General features: G+C 52.8%; 1 long non-coding RNA gene across 1 annotated transcript in view; it reads left to right on the plus strand.

Moving 5' to 3' along the window:
- Positions 1-294: 294 nt before the first annotated feature.
- The window catches only part of LOC138249079 (uncharacterized), a 28577-nt gene continuing 8850 nt past the window's right edge, over positions 295-20021 (plus strand). The window contains exon 1 of the long non-coding RNA XR_011194701.1: positions 295-473. This is a non-coding gene — a long non-coding RNA (uncharacterized lncRNA). The remainder of the gene's footprint in view (positions 474-20021) is intronic.

A 20021-nucleotide genomic window follows, 5' to 3' on the forward strand; every position in this document is an offset into this window, starting at 1 on the left:
TTTAATATAATACTTAGTGTGTATTAATGTGTGGTAGAATGGTTATTTCTAATAGGGGTGGTATAGGTTACTGCCTTTAATTGAGACTTATTTATGATTCCCTAAGTGTCAAGCAAGAGGGAGGTATTATCCTCTATAATTAGGAAATGATGGTCGAAATATACAAATGTCATCTTGATGAAGTAGTGTCTAAACGGGTAGTCTTGTGTCTTTAGTCCTCTCTTTATGTCTAGTGAAATACTAGAATAGTCCCTTCTTTGTTTCAATGTAGGCGAAGTCTTTATTAGTGGAAGAGGGAAAACGCCGAACACGGCAGTTTTCTGTGTAGTCAGTAACAGCTTAGGTGGAGCGCTACCGGGACGTAACCAGCGTTTTTGCTTTTGGGGAACGACATAAGCGGAAAAAGAATTCGGAGGCGGTCCCATAGCATGACATGGTTTCTTCGTGCTGTTTGTCAGAGGAATTCTAAGAAGGTACAAACAACTGAGGAGTTACTAGAACTTCTTGGTTAATATCACGGCAATAGGTGGCGCGTTACGATCGCGGTTATGTAAATATAGCTCAGATTTTGACTGGGGAGTGGTAAATTTGACTAATTACTGTTGAACTAATATACTAGCAAGTATTTGACAACGATGGGCAAATGAGAGTAGGTATAAATATACTTTTTCATTTCAGGATAATTTTGGTGATTCATATTTGGGCCGAGTGAAAGAAAGGCTATGGTTTTAGTGTTAACTGAAGTAGCGTGTACTTTGGAATATTTTGAGGTAACGTGTGACCGGGCAATGTTTTCCCGGGGTATTTTTTACTATTGTGGGCACACGGGTCTGTTTATTTGTGTTGTGACAACAAATGGGTGTTTCTTCATTATCAGGACACTTATAATGCATGTTTTGGGTCTTTTCTTTCCACTCTTTGATAGCATGATTTTTAGTGCATGATAAGGACAGTCACATATTGGGTGCCCATATGGATTAATATTGGAATTCTCTCAGAATAATCTGGGCTAGTGATACTAATCTAGTCACAAAATCCTGTTTGGATATGGACCCTTACGAGTGTACCACTGCTCTACAAATCTGTCTAGTGAACCTATCATTACCATGTAGAATATATTTAATGTCTATTTAATGACTCTTGGGTTCCAGAACTGTTCATTAAGAGAAGCGACTATATTCCAGCCCTGAGGCAGTCAAGTGACGAAACACGTGTTGGCTGTAAGGTCGTCGCAAAGAACTTGGATAATTTTGGTTTACCATGGATCTTCACCTGAACTTAAGGTGTTGAAAAGGATTTTGGGAACAATTGTGGCCAAACTAAATGGATTTTGGATTTCAATGGAACAACTCTAATATATCTAATTCATTTGGAAGGAGATGGACTGATGAAATTGGACTGGTGTTATCATGATATTGACATACTAATGGGGTAATTAGTTTGTGGGAGTGAGTATTAAACTAGATTCCTAAAACGTTAGGAATATAAGATCTCTTGACTTGTGTATTTCAAAAGAATTGTTACTTCCAGAAAGTGGTGGTTCTTGCACAAATAATAGTACTTTATTCGTTAATAAAATCTCGTTTATCACATTAGAGCGTGTACTTGAGGTCAACGGGTGCCACAGTATGTACTCACCTACATGTGAGTCTGCATCATGATGCTATGTGTCTCATGGTGTTTGACCTGCAGCAACACATATTGCACACCCCTTCCACGGTACATATTGCTTAGGGGGGTGTTGGATTGACTATGTGGCCTAATGTAATAGTAAATGGTTCATCTTCCAAGTTGTACTTTCAGTGCAGGCCATGTCATTGTCACTGTGTGCTATGACATTGGTACCTTGTAGCTCTAGAGTGGCAGCTAATGTTATTGGCAGCCGTCATTTGTCCATAGGTGTGCTTCCCTTTGTGTCAGGCTGTATAACATAGCTACCTGTGTCACACCTCAATGTCTTCCTGCCTACGTGTCAATGCAGTGGTGTATGTATTGTGTGTCCTACAGGGTTGCTGTGCCATGTGTACATTGCTAGGTTTATGGACTTACCGTCAAGAAGGCCATTGCCATATCGTCTGTCCTGGAAGTGCTGATTGATGGTGCTGTGTCGAAAGATGAAGGAATCATGTACTCTCCCAGGATACTTGCCCAAGATGTTGGTAAATGATCCCTGGTGGTCAACTATGGCCTGCACATTTATGGAGTGGGTGTGCTTTCTGTTCCGGTATAGATGCTCCGTTGCTGCAGGTGGTACAATCCGGACATGGGTGCAGTCAATTGCACCAAGCACATGTGGGAAGCCATGTATTTGATAAAACCCCTGTTTGATCTCCTGCTGCTTCTGCTGGGTGTTTGGGAAGCTGATGAGGCGGGGTGTGAGGTAGATGATAGCATCTAGGACTTTGGGAAGGAAGGTGGAGAATCATGGTTGTGATACCCCAGCAACCAGGGCACCCGTTGTTTGGAAAGAGCCAGTTTCCAATATGTGCAGGTCAGCTAGCAGCTTGGTCCCCACTGGCATATTGTGTGGTGTATGCAGGCTGGCTGTTACATGTGGTTCAATTTGGCACAGCAGCTGCTGGATGGCTTGCCAGTTGAGTCTATACTTCTGGATGGTGTCCTGTTCCCTGATACCCCGGAGGGTTGTCCTGGTCCTGAAGACCTTCTCCTGCCTTCTGCGTTGCCTTTGGGGGCCACGTTGGGGTGGTGGTGGCTGCTGCTGTTGGTCCTGTGCTCTGCGTCGTCTAGCATGCTGCATCAGTAGCACCTCCATGTTGTCCTTATTGAGCAATGATGTTGCTTGTGTCTGTTTTCCTTAAGTAGTGGTGTGTTTACCTCATTTTAATGCGTGCCCTGACCCACACATTAAAATTTGATGCAAATCAGGCTTTGTGTCATTTTTTCAGGTCTGTCTCCCACCCATGCGTCATTTTTGCCCTGTTGCATAAATATGGCGCTAAGGTGTTTGAGTCATTTTTTGGACGGGAACGCCTACCATGGATCTCATTGACGCAAGGCGGTTTCATGCATCCTTAAAATGACACAAACTCCATATTTTTGATGTTAGACGGGTCTAGTATCAAAAACTTAATATGGAGTTAAGTTTGCAAAGGATTTGCATAAAAGAAATGACACAAATCCGGCGCAAACAGAATATAAATATAGGCCAAAGTGTTAAGTGGACAGCATGCTGGCATTTTCCTCTGAAGGTACACAAAGCACACTGGGAATCAGAGATTAGATCAAACCCACAAAACAAGGAAGAATGCTTGCAATTTTTCTAACCACTCACAATCTCTTGGGGTTGTATTCCAACAATAGTCTAAAATAAATAATACTAGTCTTTACTTTTCCATTTTTGCGAACCATGCAACCTCTGTTTGGATACAGTCTTGACCCTGCTACAATAGAACAATGCATCAAAATGCAAGGCCAGGTCCTCCATAAACCAGAACACAAGCAACGTAAGAGTGGTTTCACTCTATTCCCTCGTGTTCTGGTTCAGGAAGGACCTGGCATGGTTTCCTTTTGCAAAGCTTCCTAGGCTTTGCTAACTTGTATTGACGTTTCATAAATCAATTCTCTGCTTTGATCTTGCCTATCAATAGATTGCTGAAAAAAGGGGTGTGTTTCCATTCGAATGTGGAGGCAGAAAAAAATGTCAGGACCTAAAAGAAACATTTGTTACTGAGGGCTCAACATACTGTAAAAATACTGACAGATCATCAAAATCTACAGTTTCCTAAATCGTCTCAGGTTTCTCAGCATGACAATTAAGAGGAAACCCAGATCTTTGTGACTGGGGTTCAATGTTTGGATTGTTCAGCATTCCATCCATCATCTGTTCTTTTTGCTTTTGTGGCCCTAAGTTCGAAGGGTATGCCCAGACGTGGGTCCCATGCTTTCTACGCCACTGGCTTGGCTGATGGAGGGTGATACCCTGAAACCGGTCCTGGGATGTTTGTTTCTGGTCCAGAGAGGACCTGGCCTAGCAATTCGGGCTCAACTTTTCCCATGGAGAGCAGGGTCAAGACTGATGTGTATGGCTGGGTCTAAACTGGGTTACCGTGGTGCACAAAAAAGGATAGATTAAACCCAGAACGTTGTGACTGGAGGTGAATGTTTGCAATGTTCAGCATTATGTCCATCATCTGTTCTTTTTGACAATTAGGATGGATGTAGTTTTTTTTCCAATTACAATTGTATCACCACTTTTCAACCCCAAAATAAAAATAATAATGCAGATGCTCTTTCTTGTTATGGTTACAAACCTTTTGAATGTCCGCAGGACCCACCATACATAATACCGGTTGACAAGGTGGTAGGGCTTAAAACAACCCCAGACTTTTTGACCTTGGTTCAGCAAGCATAAAGCTCGAAAAATGGACCAGTTTTAGAACAACATGCAGAGGAAAAAGGTCACTTTCTCTTATGTTATGAGAACACACTCTTGATTGGAGTCATTCAAGTAAGTTGGCTGATCAATCAGGAGCAAAGAGAACCCAAGAACATTTACAGAGACAATTTTGGTGGCTGCCATAGTAAAAGATTCCCAAGGATTTGAGGAAACGTGTGCTGTGTGTGCACAGGGTAAAGCTTCACATGCAGCCTCTTCTGGGTTAATTAAGCCTCTACCTGTTCCCCCACTGCCTTGGCATGCTGTATCATTAGATTTTATTGTACAATTAACACCACGAAACCAAAGGATTCAATACAGTTCTGGTAACTGTAGATCATTTGTCCAAGATGGTCCATTTCTCCTCTTTAAAAGGTCTCGCAATAGCCAAGAGATTAGCAGAGGTATTTACAGAGCCTATAAGTCAATTACATGGAGTGCCCTCTGTACTTATTTCCGACCGTGGTTCACAGTTTGTCTCTCATTTCTGGAGAACCATGTGGAGCTGTTGGGCATTAAGGTGTTGCTGTCCTCTAGCCATCACCCTCAGGTGGACGGAGAGATGGAGAGAGTGAACCACTGTTTGGATCAATATATTAGGTTCCAAACCTTACAGACGCAGACAGTTCCATTGTGCACTGCTAAATTTGAGTACAATATTTCCATAAATGAATCTCTGGTGTTTTCTTCTTTTTTTCTGTACTTATGACTTTCACCCAAAAATGATGAATAGTGAAACACAAACACCTAAAATAGTCCCTGTTGCACCCAATGTCAGGAACACGTTACTTAAAATGCACCCGGCAGTTCAGGAGAACTTACAACAAGCAAAACAAAGATTTAAGAAATATGCTGACATACAGAGAACACCTGAGAAGGAATTTTAAGTCAGGAATCAGGTATGGTTGTCTACAAAACATTTATGTCTAAAGGAATGAAATACATTTTAGCCTAAATATGTGGGGCTCTTTAAGGTTTGCAAAACAATCAATCTCATAGCTCTAAAACTAGAATAACCTAACAATTAATCAGTACACCCAGTTTTTTTTGTGCCTCTGGTCAAACCAGTTATAGATGGGGCACACCTAGACCCCATACCTCCATCAGAAGAGATTGGAGTCGAACCAGAATATGAAGTGAAGGCAATTTTCTGATTAAAAAAGAGTTAGAGGACATCTTTTTTATCTCATTAACTGGTAAGGTTATGATCCAGAGAGTAGATCCTGGGAGCCGGCAGGTATGTACATGCACCCTGGTTGGTAAGAAGGTTTTCTGTGCAATATCCTGCCAAGCCCAAGCCAGTGGGAAGGGTCTTGGTAGAAATGTACTGTTATGCACACTGCAAAGTGTCCCATGCAGCAGGTGCATGGCCGATAAAAGTGAAGGAGAGGACTGAGGCAAGTGGATGGGGTCTAGTGTTTCTGCATTCTCCTGCGTCAACACCCCTCCCAGAAGTCCACACTAGTCCCGGTGGGACTCATCGAGTGTGGCAGCCTAAAAGCTGAACCAGGAGTCGCTCTTCACCTGCAATTGTTATTTAAGGTGAAACGTACCTGATTTTCTCTTAACTGATGCATTTCTGTTGCTTCACGATGGCAGCAGTGATGACCCTTCAGCATTGTCTTAGTTCCTGTTTCACGTGCGGCTGACATTCTGGTGTGCTTGTGATTTTGGCTACCTTCTCCCTTGAAACCTGCAAAGACACAAGGGGTAAAGAAGGATTTACTAACTACTGACTGTTCTTCTAATATGGTAAGGTGCATTTTACTACATAATATTGGGTATTTCTACTCACTGGCCAGTGTTGTGACCTTCTGAATCCTGAAGTCAGTGACTATTTTCTCTGTAAAAGAAGTAAAAGATTGTTGTAACTCTTTCCTTCTGTTAGTGTAATGCAATGGTAAAGTAAAGACTGCTATTTTTCAATGCTATTTTTGTGAACTGTTGGGCATTACTATTTTATGGACGTATACTTGATTTTTCCTACATGCAGTAATTCACATGCCTATTGCAAGACATCTCTGCTTCTGATGCTCATGATGCTATGCGCATCGATCTCCACCATGGTTGTGGATATTTCCACAAACATAGGTATATGAGTTAATAGTAATTGGGGGAGGGACTAGGAAGAGTGGCAGGACAATAGGGAACAACTAATCCTAAATGGAAGGGTGTTAATGAAATTTAAGAAATGTAAGGAAGGGTTTGGTAGAGACACACAAATACTAAACAGACAGCCAAAAAAGAGTAAAACATTTTCAGTTCACAAAAGGCACATATAGAGTCTTTACAGCCCTAAAGGTTCAAATGATAAAAAATGCATTTGATCATTTAAAAAAACGTTAAGATCAACCTAATCTAAAACCGTAATTAAACGTTTATAAAAAAATTAAGAAGCTTTTAAATCATTTAAACATATGACTTGTAATTAATCAAGGTTAATGGATATTAAATGAAACTAAAAATGTTAGTGAAGATGAGTAACTGTGTAAAATGTATTTTTAAATATTAATATGTATATATTTGTTGGAAATGGCCTTTCTGCAGGGTCACCCCCAAACTTTTTGCCTTCTGCCTTCTCTTTTTCTGACCTCATTTTTACTGGCTTTAGGACTCTGCGCACTTTACCACTGCTAATCAGTGCTAAAGTGCATCTGCTCTCGCCTTAAAACAGGGTGACATTGGCTCATACCCAATTGGCTTATTTAATTTACTTGTAAGTCCCTAGTCAAGTGTACTACATGTGCCCAGGGCCTGTAAATTAAATGCTACTAGTGGGCTGCAGCACTGCTTGTGCCACCCACATACGTAGCCCCCTAGCCATGCCTCAGGCCTGCAGCAGCAGTGCCTTTGTGTGCAGTTTCACTGACATTTTAACTTGGCATTTTAAGAGTAATTGCCAAGCCTTAAACTCCCCTTTTTCTACATATAAGTCACCCATGAGGTAGGCCCTAGGTAGCCCACAGGGCATGGTGCTGTGTAGGTAAAAGGCAGTATTACAAATAAAGAGAAGGGATAGGAGGATTTTCTGGTCCAGTGTATATCCTCCAGTCAACCTGATAATATAATATAATACACTGTTCCAAAACTAACAAGAGGAAAAGGAAAGGAAAAGGAGTCCTGATAGTCAGGAGCAAAAGTCCTCACACACCACATTTGGGGGGTCATTCTGACCTTGGCGGTAAAAGGGCCATACCGCCGGTCAGAACTCCGCCATACTACCGCTGCGTCCGCGGTAAACCGCCACGGTCATTCTGACCACCAACTGTGAATCCGCCAAAAACCCGACATCCAAGGAAGGCCGCCGCATCAGCGGGCCGCGGAAAACTGGAGATGACCAAACCTCCACCGCCACGCCAACACAAACACGCCCATGCCATTCTGACCCACCAATCAACGCGGCGGTCTTTCAACCGCGGTATTCCATTGGCGGTACACACCGCCGCGCTCAAAATACACACACAGCTCCAAAACACTGCCACATTGGGCAATTTGAAATACACACACCTGACACACATACCAACAACACTCCCACACATCCATACAAGTATAAAACACACACCCACATCACCCACAAACCCCTACGACCGAAGATCAGAGACGAAGGAGAGAGAGACACATCACAGAATAGAGAGCTACATCACACAGAGGCACACTACACCATCACACACACCACATAGAAGCACAAAGCACCACACACCAACACACTCATCACCATATATACCACCCCACACCTCATCCACACCACCCCATGGCACCCCAAAGGCACCCACGCTTTTCGGACCAAGAACTCCGGGTCATGGTGGAGGAAATCATAAGAGTTGAACCGCAGCTCTTCGGCTCACAGGTGCAGCACACCACCATAGCCAGGAAGGCGGAGCTATGGCAGCGGATCGTGGACAGGGTCAACGCGGTGGGACAGCATCCCAGAAATCGAGACGACATCCGCAAACGCTGGAACGACTTAAGGGGAAAGGTGCGCTCGATGGTCTCGCGACACATCATCGCAGTGCAGAAGACTGGCGGGGGACCCCCACCCACTCCTCCCAAATTCACAGCATGGGAGCAAGAGGTACTAAACATCCTGCATCCTGATGGCCTCGCTGGAGTACACGGAGGAATGGACTCTGGTAAGTACAATCTCAACTACTTCCCCCCCCCCCCCCAGCATGCTAACCCCCACCACCACCCTCACCTCCAACCCCCCATCACACATCCTCCCTGAGAATGTCTCTCCAGCACAACCCACCCAACACCAACCCCTGCATGCCCCCACAAACTATGGACACCCATCACCCAAGCATGACCACTGCACATACCCCCCCCCCCCAACACCCCCACAACACCTCCCCCAAGGGAATGGCAGCACTGGGGGACAAGGGCACCAATCAATGGCACGCAATAGCACACACAGAAACAACCATACTCTCTTACCCCATGCAGGACCCGAACGCCAACACACCGGCCAGGAGGGTCCAGAAATGTCCATCCCCCCCCCGGAAGAGGCCCCCAGTGATGACAGCAGCTCTGTCGACCTGGAACCTGATGACCAGCCCGGACCATCGGGGACCTCTGGACAGTGGGTTCCCCACACACAGGCCACAGCAGACCCAACCCCCTCTGGGACCAACAGCACAGCTCCCACCCAGCAGGCCCATGCCTCTGTCTCTAGGACAGGTCAATCAGCGGTGTGTCTGCCACTACAGGGCACCCAGGCTAACCCACCACCCCAACAACAACAGGGACCTGGGGGCAGTGGTAGTGGGCACACCGTCCAGGGGACAGAGGCCCAGGGAAACAGGGCAACTCGGAGGGCTGCTGTGCGACAGGGGGGGGAGGAGAGGCCCAGGGAACCCACTCTCCAAGAGGCCCTCACCACCATCATGGCAGCCTACCACCACTCCCAAGAGACGATGGCGACGGTACTGGCCAGGTTCCAGGAGATCCAGGCACAGCAGGAGGAACGCTACCTGGGGTTCACCAATCAACTCACCAACATCTCTACCGCTATGGGGAGCATAGTCCAGGCCCTCAACCGTATAGAAGACACGTTGCGGGACCGTGTGGCACCACACAGGGCCCCTGTCCCTAGCCAGGAACAGCCTACCACCTCCGCCGGCGCTAGTGGACAGGAGGCCCCACCACAACGACAGGCCACCAGAACCCCACCTCCTGCTGAAGAACAACCACCCCGCAAAAGGAGCCTGAGATCAAAGAAATCGACAGAGTAGGATGTCAAGACCCCCGCCAGCATGAGACCCCCCCTGAAGTCATCCCACTGTCCCACATTGCCACCCTGTCCAACCTTGAACTGCCCCTGCTCCATCCTTCCACAGGCATATGGACAATGCACCTGTGAGACTGAGAACTGGACTCTGCCATGGCCATTACTCCACCCCCACCCATCACCGTGTTTATATCATGTAACATTATCTAGCACAAAAAATAAATCACTCAATGCACTTAAATCAAACAGGAGTCAGGCTGTATTATTTACAAATGTATAACACATTACCGATCAATTATGTTCTGTTAACTTTGTGCTGAACACATACCGAGATCAATAAGCATTAGTCCATGGGCTAACCAAGCAGTAGTCACGGAGTGGGTCATACAGCACTGAAAAGGGAAGGGAAAATCAAACATCAGTTTTAAAGAACTGGGGGGTCATAGACAAAGCTGAGAAGCAGGAGGCTTGCAGGAAAAGTAAAATGGCGTGCTTGATTCTTACCTGTGTGCTACTGAAAATACTGTTGGATAACTCTGTCCCTGTTGTCTGTGTCGTCCTCTGAGTCTTCCTCCTCTTCACTCTCCGCAGGCTCCACAGCTGCTTCAACACCACCATCTGGACCATCCTCCTGCAGGAAAGGCACCTGACATCGCAATGCCAGATTGTGAAGCATACAGCAGGCCACGATGATCTGGCACACCTTCTTTGGTGAGTACATCAGGGATCCCCCTGTCATATGCAGACACCTAAACCTGGCCTTCAGAACCCCAAAGGTCCTTTCTATGATCCTCCTAGTTCGCCCATGGGCCTCATTGTACCGTTCCTCAGCCCTGGTCCGGGGATTCCTCACTGGGGTCAATAGCCAAGGCAGGTTGGGGTAACCAGAGTCACCTATTAGCCACACACGGTGTCTCTGTAGCTGTTCCATCACATAAGGGATGCTGCTAATACGCATCACATACGCGTCATGCACTGAACCAGGGAGCATTGCATTCACATGGGAGATGTACTGGTCAGCCAAACAGACCACCTGGACGTTCATAGAATGGTAACTCTTCCTGTTTCTGTACACCTGCTCATCGTCTTTTGGGGGGACTAAGGCTACATGGGTCCCATCAATGGCACCAATTATGTTGGGAATATGTCCAAGGGCATAAAAATCACCCTTCACAGTGGGCAAATCAACCTCCTCTGGGAATATGATGTATCTCCGCATGTGTTTCGTCAGGGCAGACAACACTCTAGACAAAACCTTAGAAAACATTGGCTGAGACATTCCAGATGACATGGCCACTGTTGTCTGGAATGAGCCACTTGCAAGAAAATGGAGGACTGACAGCACCTGCACCAGAGGGGGAATTCCTGTGGGTTGGCGGATGGGGGACATCAGGGCTGGCTCCAGCTGGGCACACAGTTCATGGATAGTGGCACGGTCAAGTCGGTATCGTAGTATGATGTGGCGTTCTTCCATTGTCGACAGGTCCACCAGCGGTCGGTACACGCGAGGATTCATCCTTCTCCTCGCAAATCCCAGCGGACGGTGCCTAGGAAGGACAACATGGAGCACAGAGTCAAGATAATCACTGGTACGTTCACCACTGCTTGCATGGCACACGGTTATCTAGGTATTGAAAGGCGTGTATGTGTGGCAATGCGAGGCCTAGGCCTGTGTGTCGCAGTAGAGATTATGCCATGTGGGCCCTTGAAATGGCGGCTGCCTGACCTGTGAAGTGGGACAATGGGATGTGAGGTCACTGCGCTGGCGGAGCACACAGTGGCGGTAGGCGGTCGAAGACCGCTATACGGAGCCGCATTGGACAACATTGAAGCCTATGGGTTTCAGGAGCCAATGACGATGTGCGCCGGCGGTCGCGGTACGCACCGCCGTGGGCGTGACCGCCATTTTCTATCTGCTTAATCACTCGAGACCTGATCATCCACAGGAGAGGACCTATACTGCAAGTGCTGCTGTGAACTCGGTCTGGAAGTGACAATGGCTGCTGCGACTGGGGAAAGGGCCCCTGCCTTCACGTCTGAAGAGTTGGAGAAGCTCGTGGATGGGGTCCTCCCCCAGTATGCCTTACTCTACGGTCCTCCAGACCAACAGGTGAGTACACCGGGTGCACATGGAATGGGCGATGCCTGTGTGGAGTGGGGTGGATGTAAGTTGGTGGGGTGGGGGGCGAATGAGGAGTGCAACGCACGACAGATGAGAGCATGTGCTATATTGCAAGGTTGGGGAGGGGGGGCCAATCACATCTAACCTGCAGTAAGTTGATGAATGTTTCCTTCCCACCCTGTACATGTCACATAGGTCAGCGCCCATCAGAAAGTCGAGATTTGGCGTGCCATCGCCAAGGAAGTCCGGGCCCTGGGGGTCCACGTCAGACGGGGCACCCACTGCCGCAAGAGGTGGGAGGACATCCGCCGCGGAACCAGGAAGACCGCCGAGTCACTGCTGGGGATGGCCTCCCAACCTAGGAGGGGTGCCAGTCGTACCCTGACCCCCCTGATGTCCCGGATCCTGGCGGTGGCCTACCCTGATTTGGATGGGCGCTTGAGAGCATCACAGCAGACACAAGGGGGTGAGTATCAGCACATTCAGCTATCTTTCTGCGCAGTGGAGGCGTCTGGGTGGGGAGGAGGGTTGGGGGTGACATTAGGCCAGGGCGCTTTCTGTAGTGTAGTCCTCTCCCTTGGGCATGGCCCTGTGCTCCCGGCCCCCACCTCCGTAGGGTGACAAGTCCAGCTATTGATGGTCCAGCCTCACACATGTGCGCGTTTTTCATCTCCTGACCTGTTGTCCGAGTCAGAAGTACTGAGTAGTGTGCCCCGAATGCGCGGCTTAGTGCATGCGGCTCCTGTGTCTGTCCTCTCCGCCAACGGTGTTGACATTGCATGCACTCAACCAGGTCTTCTCTTTCTCCCCCCACCCTTCTTCATCTTCTTGTGCATGTGTGCATTAGCATCATCAGGCGGAGGAGATTTGGCATCGGAGCACGAGGGAGCTGCAAGCCACAAGGCCCCGGTGGGCACAGGAACAGACACTGAGGTCCCAAGTGAGCCGGAGGGCGAGGCTAGCACCACGACGGGGACCGCTGGTGAGAGCAGCGACAGCGACACGTCCTCGGATTGGAGCTCCCTAGCGGTGGCGGCAACATCCGGGCCCCCCGCCTCTACAGGTACAGCCGCCACCCAGCGCACCAGCCCCGCCCTCCCAGCAGCCCCTCAGCCTACGCTCCGTTCCCGCTCACCCAGGAAGGCGGGCGTCTCCTTCGCCCCAGGCACCTCAGCCCCTGCCCCTGTTACCCCTGCTGCCCTCAGTGAGGAGGTCATTGATCTCCTCAGGACACTCATTGTTGGGCAGACTACCCTTTTGAATGCCATCCAGGGGGTAGAAAGGGAGGTGCATCGGAGCAATGCCTACCTGGAGGGCATTCATTCGGGTCAGGCTGCCCATCAACGATCGTTCAATGCTCTGGCCTCAGCACTGACGGCAGCCATTGTCCCTGTTTCCAGCCTCCCTCTTCTGACTGCCTCCACCCTGTCTCTGTCTCCTGTTCCTCAGCCTATCCCATCCACACCATCTGACCAGCCTGCACACACCTCAACTCCCAAGGGCAGCTCATCCAGACACAAGCACCACAGATCCCACAAACACTCACCCAAGCAACACACAGATGCAGACATCCCAACAGTCACTACCACCCCTGTGTCCCCCTCCTCCTCGTCTCCCTCCTCCCTCCCTGTGACGTCTCCACTCACACCTGCATGCACACCAACATCAGCCAGTGCTTCCATCACCACCACACCCTCCTGTACAGTCCGCACGCGTGCAGTCACCACCCCCACTGCCATTTACACGTTCCCTGTGTCCTCTCCCACTGTGTCTGTCACCACCCCTTCCAAGACACACAAACGCAGGCAGACACCCACCCAACAGACATCCACCTCACAACAGCCTACAGCACCTGCACCTTCACCCAATGACAGCACACCTGACTCTCCTACAACCACATCCTCTTCCTCCACTTCCATCTCCACTTCTCCTACCTTTTACCTTGGCCCTAAAAAAGTTTTCCTGGCTAATCTTGACCTCTTCCCCTCCTATGACCTACCCCCTCCATCTGTAAAGAGTCCCAAGAGCACCACAGCCACCACCAGCCCAACTTCGGGTGTCACTGTTGTGCATGGGTTCTGGAGCCCACCCTTTGCCAGCAGTGACACCTCCATCAGCAGCAAGGACACATCCAGCCCCCCCCACCCCCCCGGCAAGAGGACCAGGAAACACAAGGGCCGCCGTGCGAAGACTGACACGGCTGCCCCCAAGGAGCAGAGTTCGCCCACTTCACCAGCCACAACGTCTAGGGGAGGCAAGGGCCCGAGAGCCCCATCTAAGGAGCGTAAGGGCAGCAGGGCGGAGACGTCAGCCAGCAGGAGCGCGGAGCAGGTGGGCCCCACATGCCACATCCCAGCTGTAAAGGAGGACACCAAAGGGCACAGGACTCCGTCACCGAAGGGCCCAGGAACATCACGGCCGGAGGGCGTCTGAGCACGGAGTCCAGGCCAGGTCTGGCTCCCTTGAACCTACTGGATGTGCACCGCTGAACAGGGCCCGCCGTGCAGAAGAGCACCGCTGAACAGGGCCCCGCCGTGAAGACAGGCACCGCTGAACAGGGCCCGCCGTGCAGAAGAGCACCGCTGAACAGGGCCCGCCGTGCAGAAGAGCACCGCTGAACAGGGCCCCGCCGTGAAGACAGGCACCGCTGAACAGGGCCCCGCCGTGAAGACAGGCACCGCTGAACAGGGCCCCGCCGTGAAGACAGGCACCGCTGAACAGGGCCCCGCCGTGAAGACAGGCACCGCTGAACAGGGCCCCGCCGTGAAGACAGGCACCGCTGAACAGGGCCCCGCCGTGCAGAAGAGCACCGCTGAACAGGGCCCCGCCGTGCAGAAGAGCACCGCTGAACAGGGCCCCGCCGTGCAGAAGAGCACCGCTGAACAGGGCCCCGCCGTGCAGAAGAGCACCGCTGAACAGGGCCCCGCCGTGCAGAAGAGCACCGCTGAACAGGGCCCCGCCGTGCAGAAGAGCACCGCTGAACAGGGCCCCGCCGTGCAGAAGAGCACCGCTGAACAGGGCCCCGCCGTGCAGAAGAGCACCGCTGAACAGGGCCCCGCCGTGCAGAAGAGCACCGCTGAACAGGGCCCCGCCGTGCAGAAGAGCACCGCTGAACAGGGCCCCGCCGTGCAGAAGAGCACCGCTGAACAGGGCCCCGCCGTGCAGAAGAGCACCGCTGAACAGGGCCCCGCCGTGCAGAAGAGCACCGCTGAACAGGCCCCGCCGTGCAGAAGAGCACCGCTGAACAGGGCCCCGCCGTGCAGAAGAGCACCGCTGAACAGGGCCCCGCCGTGCAGAAGAGCACCACTGAACAGGGCCCCGCCGTGCAGAAGAGCACCGCTGAACAGGGCCCCGCCGTGCAGAAGAGCACCGCTGAACAGGGCCCCGCCGTGCAGAAGAGCACCGCTGAACAGGGCCCCGCCGTGCAGAAGAGCACCGCTGAACAGGGCCCCGCCGTGCAGACAGGCACCGCTGAACAGGGCCCCGCCGTGAAGACAGGCACCGCTGAACAGGGCCCCGCCGTGAAGACAGGCACCGCTGAACAGGGCCCCGCCGTGAAGACAGGCACCGCTGAACAGGGCCCCGCCGTGAAGACAGGCACCGCTGAACAGGGCCCCGCCGTGAAGACAGGCACCGCTGAACAGGGCCCCGCCGTGAAGACAGGCACCGCTGAACAGGGCCCCGCCGTGAAGACAGGCACCGCTGAACTGGGCCCCGCCGTCTCAAGCACTGCTCCGCTGGGCCCCTTCATCTCAAGCACTGCTCCGCTGGGCCCCTTCATCTCAAGCACCGCTCCGCTGGGCCCCGCCGTCTCAAGCACCGCTCCGCTGGGCCCCGCCGTCTCAAGCACCGCTCCGCTGGGCCCCGCCGTCTCTAGCACCGCTCCGCTGGGCCCCGCCGTCTCTAGCACCGCTCCGCTGGGCCCCGCCGTCTCTAGCACCGCTCCGCTGGGCCCCGCCGTCTCTAGCACCGCTCCGCTGGGCCCCGCCGTCTCAAGCACCGCTCCGCTGGGCCCCGCCGTCTCAAGCACCGCTCCGCTGGGCCCCTTCATCTCAAGCACCGCTCCGCTGGGCCCCTTCATCTCAAGCACCGCTCCGCTGGCCCCCTTCATCTCAAGCACCGCTCCGCTGGGCCCCGCCGTCTCAAGCACCGCTCCGCTGGGCCCCCCCGTCTCAAGCACCGCTCCGCTGGGCCCCTTCATCTCAAGCACCGCTCCGCTGGGCCCCGCCGTCTCAAGCACCGCTCCGCTGGGCCCCGCCGTCTCAAGCACCGCTCCGCTGGGCCCCGCCGTCTCAAGCACGGCTCCGCTGGGCCCCGCCGTCTCAAGCACGGCTCCGCTGGGCCCCGCCGTCTCAAGCACGGCTCCGCTGGGCCCCGCCGTCTCAAGCACGGCTCCGCTGGGCCCCGCCGTCTCAAGCACGGCTCCGCTGGGCCCCGCCGTCTCAAGCACGGCTCCGCTGGGCCCCGCCGTCTCAAGCACGGCTCCGCTGGGCCCCTTCATCTCAAGCACGGCTCCGCTGGGCCCCTTCATCTCAAGCACGGCTCCGCTGGGCCCCTTCATCTCAAGCACGGCTCCGCTGGGCCCCGCCGTCTCAAGCACGGCTCCGCTGGGCCCCGCCGTCTCAAGCACGGCTCCGCTGGGCCCCGCCGTCTCAAGCACGGCTCCGCTGGGCCCCGCCGTCTCAAGCACGGCTCCGCTGGGCCCCGCCGTCTCAAGCACGGCTCCGCTGGGCCCCGCCGTCTCAAGCACGGCTCCGCTGGGCCCCGCCGTCTCAAGCACGGCTCCGCTGGGCCCCGCCGTCTCAAGCACCGCTCCGCTGGGCCCCGCCGTCTCAAGCACCGCTCCGCTGGGCCCCTTCATCTCAAGCACCGCTCCGCTGGGCCCTGCCGTCTCAAGCACCGCTCCGCTGGGCCCTGCCGTCTCAAGCACCGCTCCGCTGGGCCCTGCCGTCTCAAGCACCGCTCCGCTGGGCCCTGCCGTCTCAAGCACCGCTCCGCTGGGCCCTGCCGTCTCAAGCACCGCTCCGCTGGGCCCTGCCGTCTCAAGCACCGCTCCGCTGGGCCCTGCCGTCTCAAGCACCGCTCCGCTGGGCCCTGCCGTCTCAAGCACCGCTCCGCTGGGCCCTGCCGTCTCAAGCACCGCTCCGCTGGGCCCTGCCGTCTCAAGCACCGCTCCGCTGGGCCCTGCCGTCTCAAGCACCGCTCCGCTGGGCCCTGCCGTCTCAAGCACCGCTCCGCTGGGCCCTGCCGTCTCAAGCACCGCTCCGCTGGGCCCTGCCGTCTCAAGCACCGCTCCGCTGGGCCCTGCCGTCTCAAGCACCGCTCTGCTGGGCCCTGCCGTCTCAAGCACCGCTCCGCTGGGCCCCGCCGGGCCCCGCCGTCTCAAGCACCGCTCCGCTGGGCCCCTTCATCTCAAGCACCGCTCTGCTGGGCCCTGCCGTCTCAAGCACCGCTCTGCTGGGCCCTGCCGTCTCAAGCACCGCTCTGCTGTGCCCTGCCGTCTCAAGCACCGCTCTGCTGGGCCCTGCCGTCTCAAGCACCGCTCTGCTGGGCCCTGCCGTCTCAAGCACCGCTCTGCTGGGCCCTGCCGTCTCAAGCACCGCTCTGCTGGGCCCTGCCGTCTCAAGCACCGCTCCGCTGGGCCCTGCCGTCTCAAGCACCGCTCCGCTGGGCCCTGCCGTCTCAAGCACCGCTCTGCTGGGCCCCGCCGTCTCAAGCACCGCTCCGCTGGGCCCCGCCGGGCCCCGCCGTCTCAAGCACCGCTCCGCTGGGCCCCTTCATCTCAAGCACCGCTCCGCTGGGCCCCTTCATCTCAAGCACCGCTCTGCTGGGCCCTGCCGTCTCAAGCACCGCTCTGCTGGGCCCTGCCGTCTCAAGCACCGCTCTGCTGGGCCTTGCCGTCTCAAGCACCGCTCTGCTGGGCCCTGCCGTCTCAAGCACCGCTCTGCTGGGCCCTGCCGTCTCAAGCACCGCTCTGCTGGGCCCTGCCGTCTCAAGCACCGCTCTGCTGGGCCCTGCCGTCTCAAGCACCGCTCCGCTAGGCCCTGCCGTCTCAAGCACCGCTCCGCTGGGCCCCGCCGTCTCAAGCACTGTTTATGGTTCACTGTGCCCACCATGCCTCCTCCTTGACCAGTGGAGACTGTTATCCACTTGAGAGACTGTGGCTTTGCACTCCCCAGGATGGCAGAGTGGGCAACCCACCCACTGTAGAGACTTGAGAGACTGTGACTTTGCACTCCCCAGGATGGCAGAGTGGGCAAGCCACCCACTGTAGAGACTTGAGAGACTGTGGCTTTGCACTCCCCAGGATGGCACAGTGGGCATGGTGGCCCCTTCGTGGATCTTGCGTCGTGGACTCATGTGGCTGTGGTGCCCGCCCCTTCCCTTCCCCCTGAGGTGCCTGTAGTATTTTCATCAGATGCCCCTGCAGTGTTCTCTCCAAAGGACTCAGGTCTCCTGTGTGGGCTTTGCCCTTGTGTCGCTACACTGTAGCCCACGGACTGTTCCATTTGACTTTGATGTAGCGAACTAATTGCCTCGGTTCTCCATGGCAGTGTGTATAGTATTATTTTGTTATGGATATTTTGCATAGTTGCCGATACATCTCAGAGTCTATTTTTTATATAAAATTTTGGTTCACAATTTAATTTTGTCTTTGCATTTTTCAGGGGGGTTTGGGTGGTGTCACTGTGCATTGTTGCTCTGCATTGGTGTGTACATAGTTTGGGGGGGTGGGGGTCGCATATGTATGTGCCCGTAAGCTTTCCTCCTCCCCCCTCCTGTGTGTCGTAGGTGCAGTACTCACCGTTGTCGTCTGCGCCGGAGTTCGTACTCGTGGTAGATGAGCAGGTAGACGAGTGCAGGTAGGATGTTTAATTCGGGTTCCATGCTGTCCTCCGTACTCGTGGAGTGTGTTTTGGTGCTCGTATTCCCGTCCGTAGTCTGTTTCCGCCGTGTTTTTATCGGCGGGGCTCCCGCCCCGGAAAAGGTGGCGGAATGGTGAGTTGTGATAGTGTGGGCGGTACATTGTCTGCCGCCTGCCTGTTTGTCTGTACCGCGGTGGCGGTCGGAGTGTTAATGTGGCGGGCTGTGTTGGCGGTTGCCGCCAGGGTCAGAATTCCATTTTTTGGACCGCCGGCCTGTTGGCGGGTTGGCCGCCGCTTTATCACCGACCGCCAGGGTTAGAATCACCCCCTTGGTGTCATGCTTCATCATCGGACAGCTCCTCGTCAGGCCGGCGCTGCAATGCCTGATGGGCACCCCCAGAAGGGGGGCTCTTTGCCGGAGATCTTTTTGTTAACGATTATGCCGCGGAGCCAAGTATGGGTCCAAGAAAGAGGACGGAAAAACAAGAAGAAAAGATAAAATTGGCTCAAGACCCTCACTAAATAATTTATTATTTGCTGTTGGGAAATGGTCAAGATTAAAAAAAGTAACAGCGGAGTGACACAAGAGATAATGCTCAGACACTCACACACTAATTAGAAAAGAGGGAGATGGTAATTATCCGAAATCCCTCAATATATGGTTAGTATACGGTCGACATGTTTCGCGTCTCTCATGGTCCAACAGGATCCCCTGACGCTTCTTCAGGACCTACTTAATTATTGGAATTTTCCAAGTGAAAAAAAAAGGCAAAACAAAATTGCAGCTCCTATGATCTAGCACTCACAGTCAGAACGTCATCAGTCACTTACTGGAGGTCAACCGGACTGGCTTTCCTTTCCTATCAGTCACCCTAGATACAGGGAGAAAACTGAGGTTAACAATAAGTATGACTACTTCATCTGTACTCAGAGAGTAGTGCGTATGAGTCAAATGTAAAATGTATTTATTTTTATTAAAAAAAAAAATTGTGACAAACCGTGCAGCACATAGTGATGAAGTGGATGGTAGCAACCCATGCTAGTGATATATAGGAGGGCTTACCATCTCCATTAGAAAAGGGGCTTCATGGGATCACGCAGGCCTGTTGCCCGGTTCACAGTGAATCTGGTTATGAGATAAACACAAACAAATAACAGGAGAGCAGAGTATCTCTGTTACTCAATCATCAGCCAGACCTATGGCAAGGTGACTGGGAATAAGCAGAACATAGTCGGAATTAGAAACTGGATACAGGCACAATGTAGTATGCATCCACACATCCTCAATACAGACCGAAACACAGCAATAAGATTACAGATATGTCGTCATAGGTAACATAGTAATAATAGTAATAATCACCCTGGTTATTAGTATAAGTACATGAGGTCTGCACAGTGCCCACCATCAGG

This window comes from Pleurodeles waltl, chromosome 8 (assembly GCF_031143425.1).
Source record: "Pleurodeles waltl isolate 20211129_DDA chromosome 8, aPleWal1.hap1.20221129, whole genome shotgun sequence".
Taxonomy (NCBI): Eukaryota; Metazoa; Chordata; class Amphibia; order Caudata; family Salamandridae; genus Pleurodeles; species Pleurodeles waltl.